Raw genomic sequence first — 15,145 nt, 5'->3', positions numbered from 1 at the left:
TTAATAACTGACACTATTTGTACAAAAAATATTCGTAATTATTATATTAGAATATAGCACACGTCTGCGACTACGTTCGCGTAAAAAAGTTGTTTTTTCTATGACAATTTAGCCCTTGACTACTATCAATGATGTTAAGTGATGATGCAGCCTAAGATGGAAGGGGGGGGGGGGGTAACTTGGAAGAGGTCCAGATTGATTCTACCCATACCTCAGACGGTTTCTATACTGTATCATACCGGAACGGAACTTGACAAATTCGTTCGTAACACTTCCGATGTTCCGCGCGGGCCGGGAGGCGTGTAGCGACGAATGAAAAACCCACGATTGATGCACGTCAATTCCCCGCACGCACGATTTCACACCCGCATAGTCTTTCCCCCCCGTCGCCCGCATATCATGGGAGTGTTATCAAAGAACTTGCCAGACTATAAATCGCTTGGCGATACATCTTTGCTAGTAGTAACTAGCCGGCCAAAAACGACAAAACAAGTAATCTTTCAATGTATTGATATTTTACTTTGAATACACTTTGTCTTACAGACCCATCATGGCATGTTTTCAGCGTAGGCGTTCAAACGCACGATGTAAAATCTTATCACTGACGTAACCGCGAGCCAAGGCAAACGTCTAAAGTTATGCTGGTCAACGCCCAGTCTGAAGGAGCTATTAAAACCCTGAACATAGATGAATAGATATTAGCTTAATAGTTCTACTTTCAACGGGCTAGACTTAAAGAGAAGCTTTGTGTAGAGCTCAACTTTTGGAATATTGTACCAGGTTCACATTGTTAGGTAGAGCACAAAAAGAAATATTGACATGTACAGTTCGTTTCATGTAGGATGGTGCGGGTGAGAGTTCGTTTCACTCTTGTAAGTTTGCCGCGATTCACGATAATAATACTTATTATGAACGTCATACAGGCGACTGTCAACGTATCCATGCTATCTGAAAAATACTTTAGACCAAAGGTAGACTAATAACTAGCGGACGGCTGCGACTTCGTTCTCGTGAAATTCATTTTTTTAGAAATCCTGCGGAAACCTTTGGTTTGTCGGAGATGAAAAGTAGCTCATAAACCTCGTCTATCATAGAATAAGCCTAGCCATTCCAAAAATTTGCCCGGACAAACAGAAAGAAATGCAGACAGAGATATATTAATTAGTATCGTTTAAATATACACTCTAATTTTATTTTATTTTTATAACATATCTATTGATTATATGGTATGAAAAAGAAAAGAAAGACTGGGTGTGAAATCGTGCGTGCGGAGCAGCCGTGGGGTTTTCATTCGTCGCTACACGCCCCGGCCCGCGCGTACTATCGGGAGTGTTACGAACAAAGTTGCCAATCTATAGCTTCACGTACAACTAAACGCTCTAATTCGGCTAAACGGTAAGGTACGTCGGTAGGGTTAATGGTATCGTAAACCCATGACGCCTTGACTTAGCATCTGGCGCGTGTCCTCAAGCCGCAGCGTGCTCGAAGTTCCGCTTTGGACAATACTTCGTTTGTTATTTTGTATTCGCCAGTGCGGGTTTCCGCTTGCCGATATAATTAACATTTGACCCCGAAACGAAGGAGCTGACGAACCGTTTGTTTGATACTTATCCTCGATAAGCGCTAAATAAGTAATAAATACATAAATCTTTGATGACAATTCACATATCTGTCGATGTCGACATTTATTCACATGTGTTCCGAACGTACGTACGCACAAAAACGGAATCCTTATATCACTCGCGCGTCCAAATGTCACAGTATATTTTTTGGAAATCTTCTCTTTTTCTTTGTCGTTATACTCTTGACAGAGTGGTCGTGGTCATCATTTGGGTGTGGTGGCAAGCCTCACTATACGTCGTCATTCCTCCCGTGGTATGGCTCTCCTAGCACATTCGTGGAGCGAGCCATGGAGAGCGGTTTTTACTTGGTCAGACCAGCGCATTGGTGACCTTCGATGCGCTCTTGTGCCCTCCACCTTTCTTTACACCACAAGTCGCTCTAAAGACGTTTCATCTCTTCGTGTGATATGTCCAAAGAAAGTCAGTATGCGACATTGGACTATGGAAGAAAGACTCTGTTTAGTGCCCAGTTCTTAGAGGATTGAAATGTTGGTTCGGAACTGTGTCCAGGATATGCTAACCATTCTTCTCCAGCATCACATTTCTAGAGCGCCTGTCTTCTTTTTCTCACTTTCTCTCAGAGTCCAAGTCTCAGCACCAGAATTCTTTCTGGTGCTGAGACTTGGACTCTGAGAGAATATGGGAAACACAATGCCCGGATTAGTCGCATTTTAGTGGTCTTTTTGATTTGCAAATCTACTGGACCAATTAAGTTAACATTTGGTACACATTCCTGTAAAAAATACAGAGGTGTAGCGCGAATAGAATCTGAATATGGGGGGGCAAGCCGCAAAATGGAAACTTAAATAAAAAGTTTTGCAAACAGCATCATGTGACACAAAGCCTTGATAGAGTAAAAAACATTTATCTAAGATACTAAGAGTATCTTATTTAGTAGCAAGATACTCTTAGTATCTAGTGCTCAATTTACAAGTACTTTTGAAACGTCAGTTGACTATTTATAAAGATACTACCACCGGTTTGACGATCGCTTACGCTGGAAAAACGCGTGGGTGATGGGTCCAGGACCGAGCATAATATACAACACCTTGATTTTTTATCTCGTGTAATGCCATAATAGACTTTTGCTTTAGTAGAGAATTTAGTTAAAAATTGTGCGTCTCGGGACGATCGACAGAAGTAATAACTTGAACATGCTGCCGTATGCGTGAGAGGAAGGGAAGCCAGACAGAGTGGCGGCGTAACGCGTTACGTCACAAAGCGGTTTACCCTCCCATAAGTATTGATTATTTTGATTATAATGATTATTTTTTCAATTTTCATCAACAATCCTTGTTAAATTATAAGAGCGAATTTACACAAAGTCTTAATTAATTGTACATACCTATCATAAAATTCATGAATGTCTCCATACAATGGTGAAGGCACGGAGATATTATAATATGAAAATCCGTTCAAACGGACAAGCAGACTCGACGGGGTTAGGTACGAGAATATACTTTTATATACCCACCGTAAAATAACTGCTGATGTAACTCATATCCATAAGTAAATGTCAAAGTAAGAAACACGTGATGCAAATTCGTGTACAAAAAGAAAAAAACTGGCCAAGTGCGAGTTGGACGTGCAAGTGCGAGTCGCACCAACGGTTCCGTACAAACCCATAGGTAAAAGTTATGGTATTTTTATTGCTAAATGAAACCGTTCCATCCAACTTAGATTGCATCATCGTTTACCATCAAGTGAGATTGTAGTCAAGGGATAACTTGTATAGAATAAAAATAAATAAATAAATGAAACCGACAGAAATTTAAGACAAATCCTCATTATCCTGTGAGTTTCGATATCCTTGCCAGTGTCGAAAATTAGTAGCATAAACGGCTGTATTTTTTCATTTCTTTGGCTTTGGTTCGGTTCTTTCACAGCTCTAATGGCTGTCAACCTAAGTGTTTGGTGCCTCCACGCGTTCCTGAGAAAAAGGGTTTTGACAGACAGACGGACAACACAGTGATCCTATAAGGGTTCCGTTTTTTCGTTTTGAGGCACAGAACCCTAATAAGTCACGCTTTTTACCGTAGCTAAGTTTTGGTCTTGTTTGCTTATTTAAATTGGATATTTCTCATGTCTCTTTGTATGAACATAATTGTAAACATTACACGTTGTTTTTGAGACATGCGAAATTTATTTCTGCAATTCTGCATGCCGAATTTCATTCTACATGCCAAAACAATACTAAATTTTAATTTAATAATAGTAGGGTAAAAACGTTCAGAAAAAGTTCTATTAATATTAATACTTTATAATTATTACCGACAAAATATACTTTTTCATTAATACTTAAATAAAACTTTTAACTATAATTTATTTTCACAAAATATGTTTAAGATAATGAAATCGATAGGTAGTGTATTTGTTACATGTTAGTGGTTGGTTGTTCTAATTCAATAACGGCGCGCGCTATTGAATTAGAATTTATTTATTGTACTATTATATTATATGCTATAACTGCATTTGCGTGGATTTCGGTCTATTGTTCGGTCACAAACTAACCTGTGAAAAACGTATAGAAATCCGTCCACAGTGTGACAAGTCAGGCAGGATAATCATGTTTAGTTGTGTACGTATCTGTTATATTTTGACATTTTATTGAATGTACAGTTCTCGTAAAATCGTAATTTATCGCAATTAAATGTAGGTGCCTATCAGCCTTTCTTGATTAGTACTGTTTACCAAGAAACAAAATAAAAATGAGGTTATAAATCACTAGTCATTTCACACCTATAATAATTATAATTAAATTGTTCGTAATTTAATGAAAATAAATTGGATTAATAAGCTTATAACAATTAGATATGGTTAGTATATTTTATAGAACATTTTATAAACAAATCATACATAATTTAAAATAAGTAAATCAACATGCGTTTTTAATTTCTTTGTTGGTAAACAGACCTTATCAAGAAAGGATGTAGTATAATCAGTTTTTTGTCGCAAAGCTATGTCCAAGTCTCAAGAGACTCCCTCAGAAAGTCCTTCCTTCCTTCCATGTTCTTCTAATTTCTGGTCCTCAGACAGAGTCAGAGGCGCGCGTTCAAACTCAATTTAAGTTGAGGGGGAACTAGTTTGTACTCCCGGTGATGCTGCTAGTTCACTGGTACGCCAATACTATTTTTTTTTATTATTCTTTACAAGTTAGCCCTTGACTACAATTTCACCTGATGGTAAGTGATGATGCAGTCTAAGATGGAAGCAGGCTAACTTGTTAGGAAGAGGATGAAAATCCACACTCCTTTCGGTTTCTACACGGAATCGTACCGGAACGCTAAATCGCTTGGCGGACCGTCTTAGACGGTAGGGTGGTAACTAGCCACGGCCGAAGCCTCCCACCAGCCAGACCTGAACCAATTAAGAAAATCTCAATCTGCCCAGCCGGGGATGGAACCCAGGATCTCCGTTTTGTAAATCCACCGCGCATACCACTGCGCCACAGAGGTCGTCAAAATATATTAATAACACAACCATCTCATTCTAAATTAGCTACAATAATATAATATATTATCCCCATGTACTGGTGACGTTATTTAATTTTGTATTATTTTCTGTGAGACTCGTATTGCATACCAACTTCTATGTTCACTGACGTCTAACTGCTCATTGTTAAAATTTTCCGTCCCTTTGTATTCTTTTAATTTGTCCAATTTACATTATTATCTCATGATTTATGATCGTTACATTGAGCGTAAGTTTATTATGTTTACGGTTTTTGTTTATTTCTTTAATAACTTAAAAATGATGACTGCAAACATTTTGTAACTGCGTGAATACGAAGATGTGTTTTATTAATAAGTCCCTCATTTTTGTTAGGAATATTCTAGTAATATGGAACGAATATTTGATTGAGAAGTCTGACATTAATTCTCCGTCAAAACACATACGGAAAAATGGAACTGTAGTTGACTGCCAGGATTACCAGGATTTTGTTTATTTTTCTTATATAGATAATGGATCCATGTTGTGTCACTTGTATCCATACGGGTTTGCTTTGTCATAGGTTGAAAGGTAAAATCCAAATCCACCTTTTCTAAAAGAGAGGAAAATTGGGACAATAATTGTCAGGATAGCCAGGATTTTGTTTATTTTTCATAAATAGATAATAGATCCATGTTCTGTCACTGGTTTCCATACGGGTTTGCTTTGTCATAGGTTGAAAGGTAAAATCCAAATTCACCACTTCTCTATACGAGAGGAAAAGCGGAACAGTCAGCATAGCCAGGATTTTGTTTATTTTTCATCAATGGATTCCATCCATGTTGAGTCATACAGTACTTAGAACTGCTAAGTTAGGCAGGAAACGTCCAGCTGTGTCAATAAACGCCACCTGCGCCAGCGTTACGTCCTGCGTCATGAGGCTAATTTCGACACCAACAACAACTATTCAATGGTAAGTAACACTCATTAAGAAAAGAAATTATTCATCGGCAAATATAGCTGACGTTATGCGAATGGCTTACGAGTCTGAATGAAATTCACCTTGTTTGTGCTCTGATAATTTTCGAAGGTTTTCATCAACGTTTTAGCGATGTGAGTCATAACAATTATTATTGTACATTTGCGTATTTTGTGGTGTTAACTTCGTAATAATTATGCGCATTTGGTGCATAATATTGCCACAATTTCAGTTCATGTGTGAAGAAACTATTCATATATGTAGTTTAAATCCATTTAGCTACTTAGAGAATTACAAAACATAAAATGAAACACTTTATTAAACAGTTTTATTTAGCTTGTCTTGTGTAACGAAGACGTAAGACGTTGATTGTCTCCCGTGTCTTGGATACTACGAAAAGCAGTCGGTTCTGGCTTTTCCCAACATCTGATATCACTATGAAATGTTTGTGACAATGTGCATTCGCATGTGCATTGGATCAAAACTCCAAATCCCAAACATATCCTGCAGTTAATCCTATAGAAGCCAATACCATAAGTGAGACAATCATCATCATCATTATCAACCCATTATCAACTCACTGCTGAGCACGAATCTCCTCTCACAATGAGAAGGGTTAGGCCAATGGTCCACCACGCTGGCCTAATGCAGATTGGCCGACCTCACACACGGTAGAGAATTAAGAAAATTCTCAGATAGCCAGGTTTTCTCACGATGTTCTTCTTTCACATGCACATAACTGAAAAGTTGGAGGTGCTTGTCCTGGACCGGATTCGAACCTGCACCCTCCGGAATCAGAGGTAGAGCCCATATCCATTGGGCTATCACAGACAATAGCAGATGATGAAATAAATAGTCACTCCACTTAGTACAAACGTTTTTTAGGTTCTATTGATACCAACATATGATACTCCCTACAAAATATGATACGAACACAGGTAGCAAACTCGTACTACGTGGTCTGTACTTTAGTCCAAAGACATGACGTTGCGGGCAAAAGAAAAACCTACCAACGAATGTATCTTGTTATTTGTTTTCCCAAACATTATCTTCAAATAAAAAGATCATTGTCTCTCACACAAAAATTTATTAAATTAACAACCTATTACAAGAATAGTTTCAACCTCTAACAAATTCATAATATCTATTTCTGAAATAACTTGCTAATGTTAATGTAGTAAGTGCTCTAACAATCCAAATTGATCTATTTTTGGAAATTAAAACCGTAAAGCGAGAAGTGGCCCCGGTGTCTTTGGTGATAATCAAATTAAATTAACTTGTACGTGACTCAATTTAACAATAAAATCACAATATTGTGACGAAAGCGTAGAACGAAAGTATCATAATACAGGGATGCCACAGGCCATAATCGGGGGCAACGCCCCTCGTTAAGTCGAGGAAAAGAGGAAAAATGCAGCCATACCATCGTGTTCTTGAAGCCATTCAGGCCATTTTGGATGCCCTGTAACTTGGATATGAGTACCTAAATATCGTTGATAAGAAGCCTATATTTTCAGTGATCAGTAGATATTTTTATCTCATTGCTATTGATTATTACTGGACTCAAAAGTGATTACAAATATAAGAAAACTAATGTTGAACAAAGTTTATAATTCACAACACTTGTCAGGACAACTTAATTAACAAACTTAATTATAAAACTGTAACCAAAATAAGACCCTAGAATGGCAGATAATGACCTTGAGTGAAGTCACGTACTTGTGAACGATGTGTGTAGAGTTAAAGGATCCTTTGATAGTCGACTAACACTCCCCTTTTCCACTCAAGTCACTCTCCCCGCCTAGCCCAAGTAACCCATAAAGAGTTACACAACAAGAGATGTGGACGGCTCGAAAACCACGAGCACACTGAAGCCGTCCGTACCGCAAGTCGTTGCAAAGCGGCGATAACATGATTTACCTGACTCTATGATTATGTACCTACTTACCATAGAGAAAAAATTTAAATTATTAAGTTCTAAACTTAATTACATTTATAAAAAAATCTGTTTTACTTATTTTCTACAATAGACGACTTCTTAGTTTCATATCCAATATATTTTCTACAAACATAGGTAATTAATTAATTATATTACTAGTACTTTTCAAATTCAAAGCCTTTATTAATCTTTACATAAGTTTAACATAATTTTTAACAACATTAACAATATGATTTTTTTTTTTTTTATTATTATGTTATTTATATTAGTAGGTTAGTATATTAGTATGTTAACGTATATTAGTATGTTAATGTAAGAGCCGTGATAGCCCAGTGGATATGACCTCTGCCTCTGATTCCGGAGGGTGTGGGTTCAAATCCAGGGTATGCACCTCCAACTTTTCAGTTGTGTGCATTTTCAGAAATTAAATATCACGTGTCTCAAACGGTGAAGGAAAACATCGTGAGGAAACCTGCATACCAGAGATTTTTCTTAATTCTCTGCGTGTGTGTAGTCTGCCAATCCGCATTGGGCCAGCGTGGTGGACTATTGGCCTAACCCCTCTCATTCTGAGAGGAGACTCGAGCTCAGCAGTGAGCCGAATATGGGTTGATGATGAATTTGACGATATCATCGCACCAGCGGGTCTTTGGTCTGCCTACTTTTCTTTTTCCCGCAGGTCCAGGCCACGCGGTAGTTCTTAATGTCCATCGATCGTCTGTTAGTCTTGAGACGTGTCCAGCCCACTTCCACTTCAGTTTTAAGGCGTATTTTAATGCGTCAGTTAGTTTTGTCTTCTGTCTAATGTCTTTGCTTTTTACCTTTTGAATTTTTCTTAAGTTCATTAAGCTCCTCTCCATCGCCCTTTCACATGTCACGATTTTATTACTAATATTTTTGGTGTGAACCCATGTTTGGCAAGCGTAAGTTAGACAGGGGAGGATACATGTATCAAATAGAGTTCTTTTTAGATTTAGTGGGTAAGATCCTTTCATTATTTTTCTGTGCGCCCAGTATTTATTCCACGTAGTAGTAATTCGTCTCTCTACTTCTTCTTCTGCACTTGTAACACTAAATGATATTTATTACTAGTACTTACCTATACATAATATTTATTAGAATCTACTACCTTTGATTGAACGTCATAAAAGTGTTCTATTTTTAATAAGTAGGTAGTTTAATATTTTTATACAAAAGCATGAAAATAGAAAAGTACGTAGATTATGACGTACATACACGTACACGTAGTAGACTATAAGTAAGTACTTACACTACTATATTACGCAATCTGTTCTACTTCTCTAATCTAACCTCAGACTTACTATTCTCAGAGTTCAAGGAGCATATACCAGTTTCTAACCGCTTTCTTGCTTAAAATCTACGCAGTAATACAAAATTGCATATTCATTACCCTATTAATTAGCATTAAATTCATATTTACTCATACAAATTAACAGGAAATTATACCCAATCTATTGTCGTCATAGTACTTAATTTAAAGTTTATTACCAGGTGACGTTTATACGCTATTCTAAGTACATAATGGATTCCCGATTTTCAGTACTTAAACATTTTATTTATGACTTTTCTATAAAACCTACAGTTTGTGTCTGTGTGTTTGTTTGTGTGTGTGTACGTGTCTGTGTGCGTGTGTGTTTAACATGTTTAATAGTAAACAAACGAGACCTCAGCCTAAATTAGTAAAAAAAATATGAATATACTTAGTCGGCCGTATACAATTTCAGATTAACGATAACGTTAATTTACAATTATAAATGGATGTAGGTAATTAACAGTGATTAACAATGATCCTTCATTAGTGTTGCTTAGTAATTACCTACTTATTCGTTTTATAATTTGCTTTCTCTGGAATATTCATTTTTGTAAGGTCAATAAAATACAACAGAGTGAACTAGTTCACTAAAAGTTACAATAAAAGCATTTTGTTTTTTAATTATTTATCCTTTAGATAATACTATGTCAATGCTCTTGATGTTCTTCTTATTTTAGTTGTTTGTGAAAACCGTAGAGCACATCTATATTACACATAGAATTAAAACCAAAGTCGGGTTAAATACAGGTACAACTTAAAGAAAGTTTCCTTCCTAAAAGTTTGCCCGGATCTCTCTTTCCAAATACGGTCAATCGTTCAGGAATCACATTTTAATAATATAATCTGGAACAGAATAAAGTCTTTATTAGCTAGACTATATTCTGGATTATGAATATATTAGTCTAGTCTATCTATACTTGATGTCAAAATGCAGTCGCGCGATTTTCAACAAGTACATGCTGGGAGTCCAACGCCTCTGTATAAGTATTAGCAAGACAAACTCAACGTAACATATTAGCTTATGCTAAACATATTTGATTTAAACACACACGCGGACATGACCACCGCAGTTCGTCGTAAACATTGGAAAAGTACGAGATGCATTGGCGCCGAGCGTGATCGGATTCATCCATCTTTTGTTCCACGTTACCATTGACAAAAATAATAAATACAATAGCTACATCTGCATCTGAGGAATTTACGTTTAGATCACCGTATGACACATCGCACAAGCATCTCATTCACTTAATGTTGAGTGATCTATAAAAGACATTTTATTTCATTTTATCTTATGCAGCAAATAAAACACACTCACTTTCTAGCTCGTAAAATATTTGGGGCTTCTTGGATAGATCTTCTTACAGACATGTTTTTTGTTTTAATTAAAGCATACAATGTTTTCCACTTTGCAGGTATTATGTACATTCTTGGTTTCTACTCTAGGCATGAGGCAAAATTCCTGGGCAGGCTACTACTAACTATTAACATTGAATTCTTTGCCATAGAATATTATCTCGCCTTTAACTCGATTTCGATTTTCTCTCAATTTGCTTTAGATATTGCTTTATTTGCTATTCATGGGTTCATGTAATGTTGCATACCTCTAGGAAAATTGTCATGAGCTTATATTTGATGAATAAAAAAAACCCTGCCTTTATGTCCGCCATTTTGGAAATAGGTAATAAAAATTATTAATATTTCCATTAACGTTAAAATTTGCATACTTACCTACCTATTACCTACTTTACGTTTTTACAAGGACATTAGAGCATATAAAATCTTCATTTTAAAGTAAAGCTCTTTTAAAATGCAATGAAAACCAGGTCTCGTTTGTAATTTCTGACTTGTCACAGTTAAGAGTCTTTTTGGGTCAAGGTTTGATTCCCGCTCGTGACATATACACCGTCTACATACGGTCTGGCAGTAAGTAGGTAATGTTTCTGTTTACTCAAGGTACTCTACAAGGCGTTGCAATACGATGCGCGTCTTTCTCACGGCTTTAGTATGACAGGAAATATACCGGGAATCACTATAATGATTAAATGTACCCACATACGAAATTCTTATGATTTGTAGTGACATAATTTTTCTGGAATTGTTTAAACTTTACTAAAATGATTACAACCTGCAATTTTGCCTCAACAGTTAAGATTTTAGACTCAAATCCGAAATGTTCTCGATTTAATCCCTAAAACTTAAGTGGAAAACTTGTGCTTGGCGTGGTAGGAATTGTATTCAGACCCTGTGCATTTAAGTCTAGCTCGTGAACCATGGAGATGTTTTAGTTTAAAATTTTAAATTGTTGTTAACACCTTGACAGTAGCATTATCCAACCAAGCTAACATTTTACTCCGCAAGTTTTTAGTCACTGGTGCCAGTTTCAGACTTGGGGATCAAAATCATTATGCACCTACGACGTCACTAACTGGTACCATTTTGTATGGGGTGTTTTTCAGGGATCCGCGGCAGCGCCGCAAATCTGACCCTTTAAATCCCTGTAGCTCCGAAAGTAATGATCGCAGATACCCTGTTACTTTTACAAAATTGCTTTGCAATTAGCATACTCTTAATTTATATACAATTTAAAAACTGTCATCATCCCTAAATCAATTGGGAGAGAGCATACGTCCGGACGTCATGTCTGGAACGCCATAGCACAAAAATATACGACCGGTCGTAACGCTGAAAATTGAGTGGTGTTAATTTCATTTAGTCTAGCAGCTAATGTTTCCAACAGTTGCACTTCATGCTTTGAGGCACTTGTGTTTAAAATTTTGGCCATTTGAACATTTTCAAAGCGTTCGAATCGAGCGTCGATTCTTTGTCATACCTATATTACCTACATAATTTCAGAACTATTTCAGATATTAGCAAAAGTAAGATATTAGCAAGAGTATGTCCATTTCAATCAATCCAATTCTTTTCTATTTCTGGTCAATTTTCCCTTTCTTTTCCAATATTGCCTACTCCTCTGATATTTGTTATCGTATTTCACAAGACGTCCTTTGCATACGAAATATTTTTTGTAAAATGGTTTTTCTTATCAATAGTTATTAACTGTGACGTACGTAACTGTTAGCTTTATCTACCTGGGTAGAAGCTTACATTGTATCGAGATGTAATTATTTCAGTCTCCAGACGGACATTAAATCCACGCGCTGTCTGTGAATGCCTAATGCACTGGCCCCTGGGTAACCATAAATGCAATGCACCTTGCATCTAAGACACCTTTGGCCATGAACCATCATGACCTGTGAAGATATTCAAAGGGTATCGAGCGAGTAAACAATTTAATTCAATGTCAATTCTGAAGCGAGTGATACAAATGGATGATTTTTTTGTCGACAATTTTCCTAGAGTCACATAGTACCTTCCAGACTGGATGCTATTCGATAGTAACAAATATTATCTGATACCTAAGTATTTCCAAATAAAATTATCTTTTGTTCCAAAAAAAAATATTCTATGTGCCTACAATGAGTACAATTAAATTGTCGTTAGCAAAAATTTGTTATTTTCTATTTTTAATTAGGTACTTTTTTCTTATGCCTAAATTTTATACTTAATTAGAATTGTCTACCACCTCTTCATTAAAAACCCATATTCGGCTCACTGTTGAGCACGAGTCTCCTCTCAGAATGAAAGGGGCTAGGCCTTAGTCCGCCACGCTGTCTGGCCCAATGCGGATTGGGCCTCCACACACGTAGAGAATTAAGTTAGGAGGAAAGAACTTGTTAGAAGGAGGATCCACACACCTTTCGGTTTCTACAATTCATCGTACCGGAACGCTAAATAGCTTGGCGGTACGTCTTTGCCGGTAGGATGGTAACTAGCCACGGCTTGAAGCCTCCCACCAGCCAGACCTGGATCAATTAAGAAAATCTCAATCGGCCCAGCCGGGGATCGAATCCAGGACCTCCGTTTTGTAATACCACTGCGCCATGAAGGCCGTCAAACTAATTTTGATACAAGGCACCCTACGCCACTGCAACCGATGTGGGCAATATTCGAAAAGCTGTTCTTATCAAATCCACCAATTAAGATTTTGTAACGGCCTTGACCAGTTAACGGTTACATAAAATTATGTATACGTATATATATACGTATAATAGACAGTAAAATACTTCCGCAACCAAGCGGAGATAAGGTTTTCAACAAATTAGATAAGTATTCAGATAATTTGAACTGTGAACCATTTTTACGGCCTCCGTGGCGCAGTGGTATGCGAGGTGGATTTACAAAACGGAGGTCCTGGGTCCTGGGCAGATTGAGATTTTCTTAATTGGTCCAGGTCTGGATGGTGGGAGGCTTCGGCCGTGGCTAGTTGCCACCCTACCAGCAAAGACGTACCGCCAAGCGATTTAGCGTTCCGATACGATGTCGTGTAGAAACCGAAAGGAGTGTGGATTTTCATTCTCCTCCTAAGAAGTTAGCCCGCTTCCATCTTAGACTGCATCATCACTTATCATCAGGTGAGATTGTAGTCAAGGGCTAACTTGTAAAAAATAAAAAAAAAACAGTGTGTTTTTTTTATATAATTAATTACAAAGCCTTCGAATACTTGCGAATAGGTACAATATTGGCTTAGAACCGGTCACGTGTTAAATCGACGATCGAAAACTCATCGACAATTATGTCGGGCTCGAGCATTTTCGTAACCAAATGTGTAGATACTACGTCATAGATGCCAAAGTCGAGTTACAGAAGTACTGGCGTGTGTAGTGGCGACGTCATTGCGAACTTTCAGAAGTACTGGCGTGTGACGTAGTGGCGACGTCATAGCCAAAGTCAAGCTTCAGAAGTTCGGGCGTCATAGTGTTGATGCGAAGGGTATCTTCCCTTGCGTCATTTGTTAAGGACACTGAATGACGTCACATTTCATGCTCGAATTGTGTTTCGCCTGTAATTCTATTTTTTGTGTATATTGTTTCAGTTTATGTTTGTAAGTCGTGATAGCCCAGTGGATATGATCTCTGCCTAAGGGTGTAGGTTCGAATCCGGCCCGGGTCATACACATCTAACTTTTCAGTTACGTGCATTTTAAGAAATTAAATAGGTGCACGAGTCTCCTCTCAGTGTGAGAGGGGTTAGACCTTAGTCCACCACGCTGGATTCCCAAAGCGGATTGGCAGATTTCACACACGTAGAGAATTAAAAAAAATCTTCGGTGTGCAGTTTTCCTCACGATGTTTTTCTTTCACCGTTTGAGACAAGTGATTCATTTCTTAAAATGCACACAACTGAAAATTTGGAGTTGCATGCGACTCTGGATTCGAACCTACGACCTCCGAATCGAAGGCAGATGTCATATCCACTGGGCTATCAGGTCTCTACAAGGTCAGGTCAGATAGGTCTTTTAGTAGACGGAATATAGAGCTTAGACCCACCACACTGCTCCAGGTCATCTATGAATTGCACGCCACTGCGGGATAGACCAACGAGGCAGATACGCTGGTTTGTCCAACATGTCCTTCTCATCATTAAAAGGGTCTTACTATCCTATTTATTTGTACAACGAAGCAGATTAGCTTCGAGGTTGGGATGAGGATGATGTCTTAAAATTCTTTTCAGTCAAATAATTGCTGTATGTGGCGAATAGAGAACCCTACCCCTAGATAGGGTTGTTTATTCGCCACACAACTCTACCAGTACAAACATAAAACTAACGAAAATTTTACAAAACCAAATGTTTTGATATATTTAAGTAAATAGACTAAACTATAACTACCATAGGGCTTCCCAATACCTTACGTGATGATAGATGTTTTTCAGTTACTAAACCAATTTGTAATATGTCGGGTTTTTCTTGAATTGAATTACCATGATCTATGCACTTGGTATAT

The 15,145-nt window shown here is 37.5% G+C and overlaps 1 protein-coding gene across 6 annotated transcripts in view; it reads left to right on the top strand.

The window, feature by feature from the left end:
* Positions 1–15,145, top strand: part of LOC112053123 (inositol-trisphosphate 3-kinase homolog) — a 104,061-nt gene that overhangs the window by 86,824 nt on the left and 2,092 nt on the right. The window lies entirely within an intron of this gene.

This window comes from Bicyclus anynana, chromosome 5, assembly GCF_947172395.1.
Source record: "Bicyclus anynana chromosome 5, ilBicAnyn1.1, whole genome shotgun sequence".
Classification (NCBI taxonomy): Eukaryota; Metazoa; Arthropoda; class Insecta; order Lepidoptera; family Nymphalidae; genus Bicyclus; species Bicyclus anynana.
This window is presented reverse-complemented; position numbering and strand designations above follow the sequence as displayed.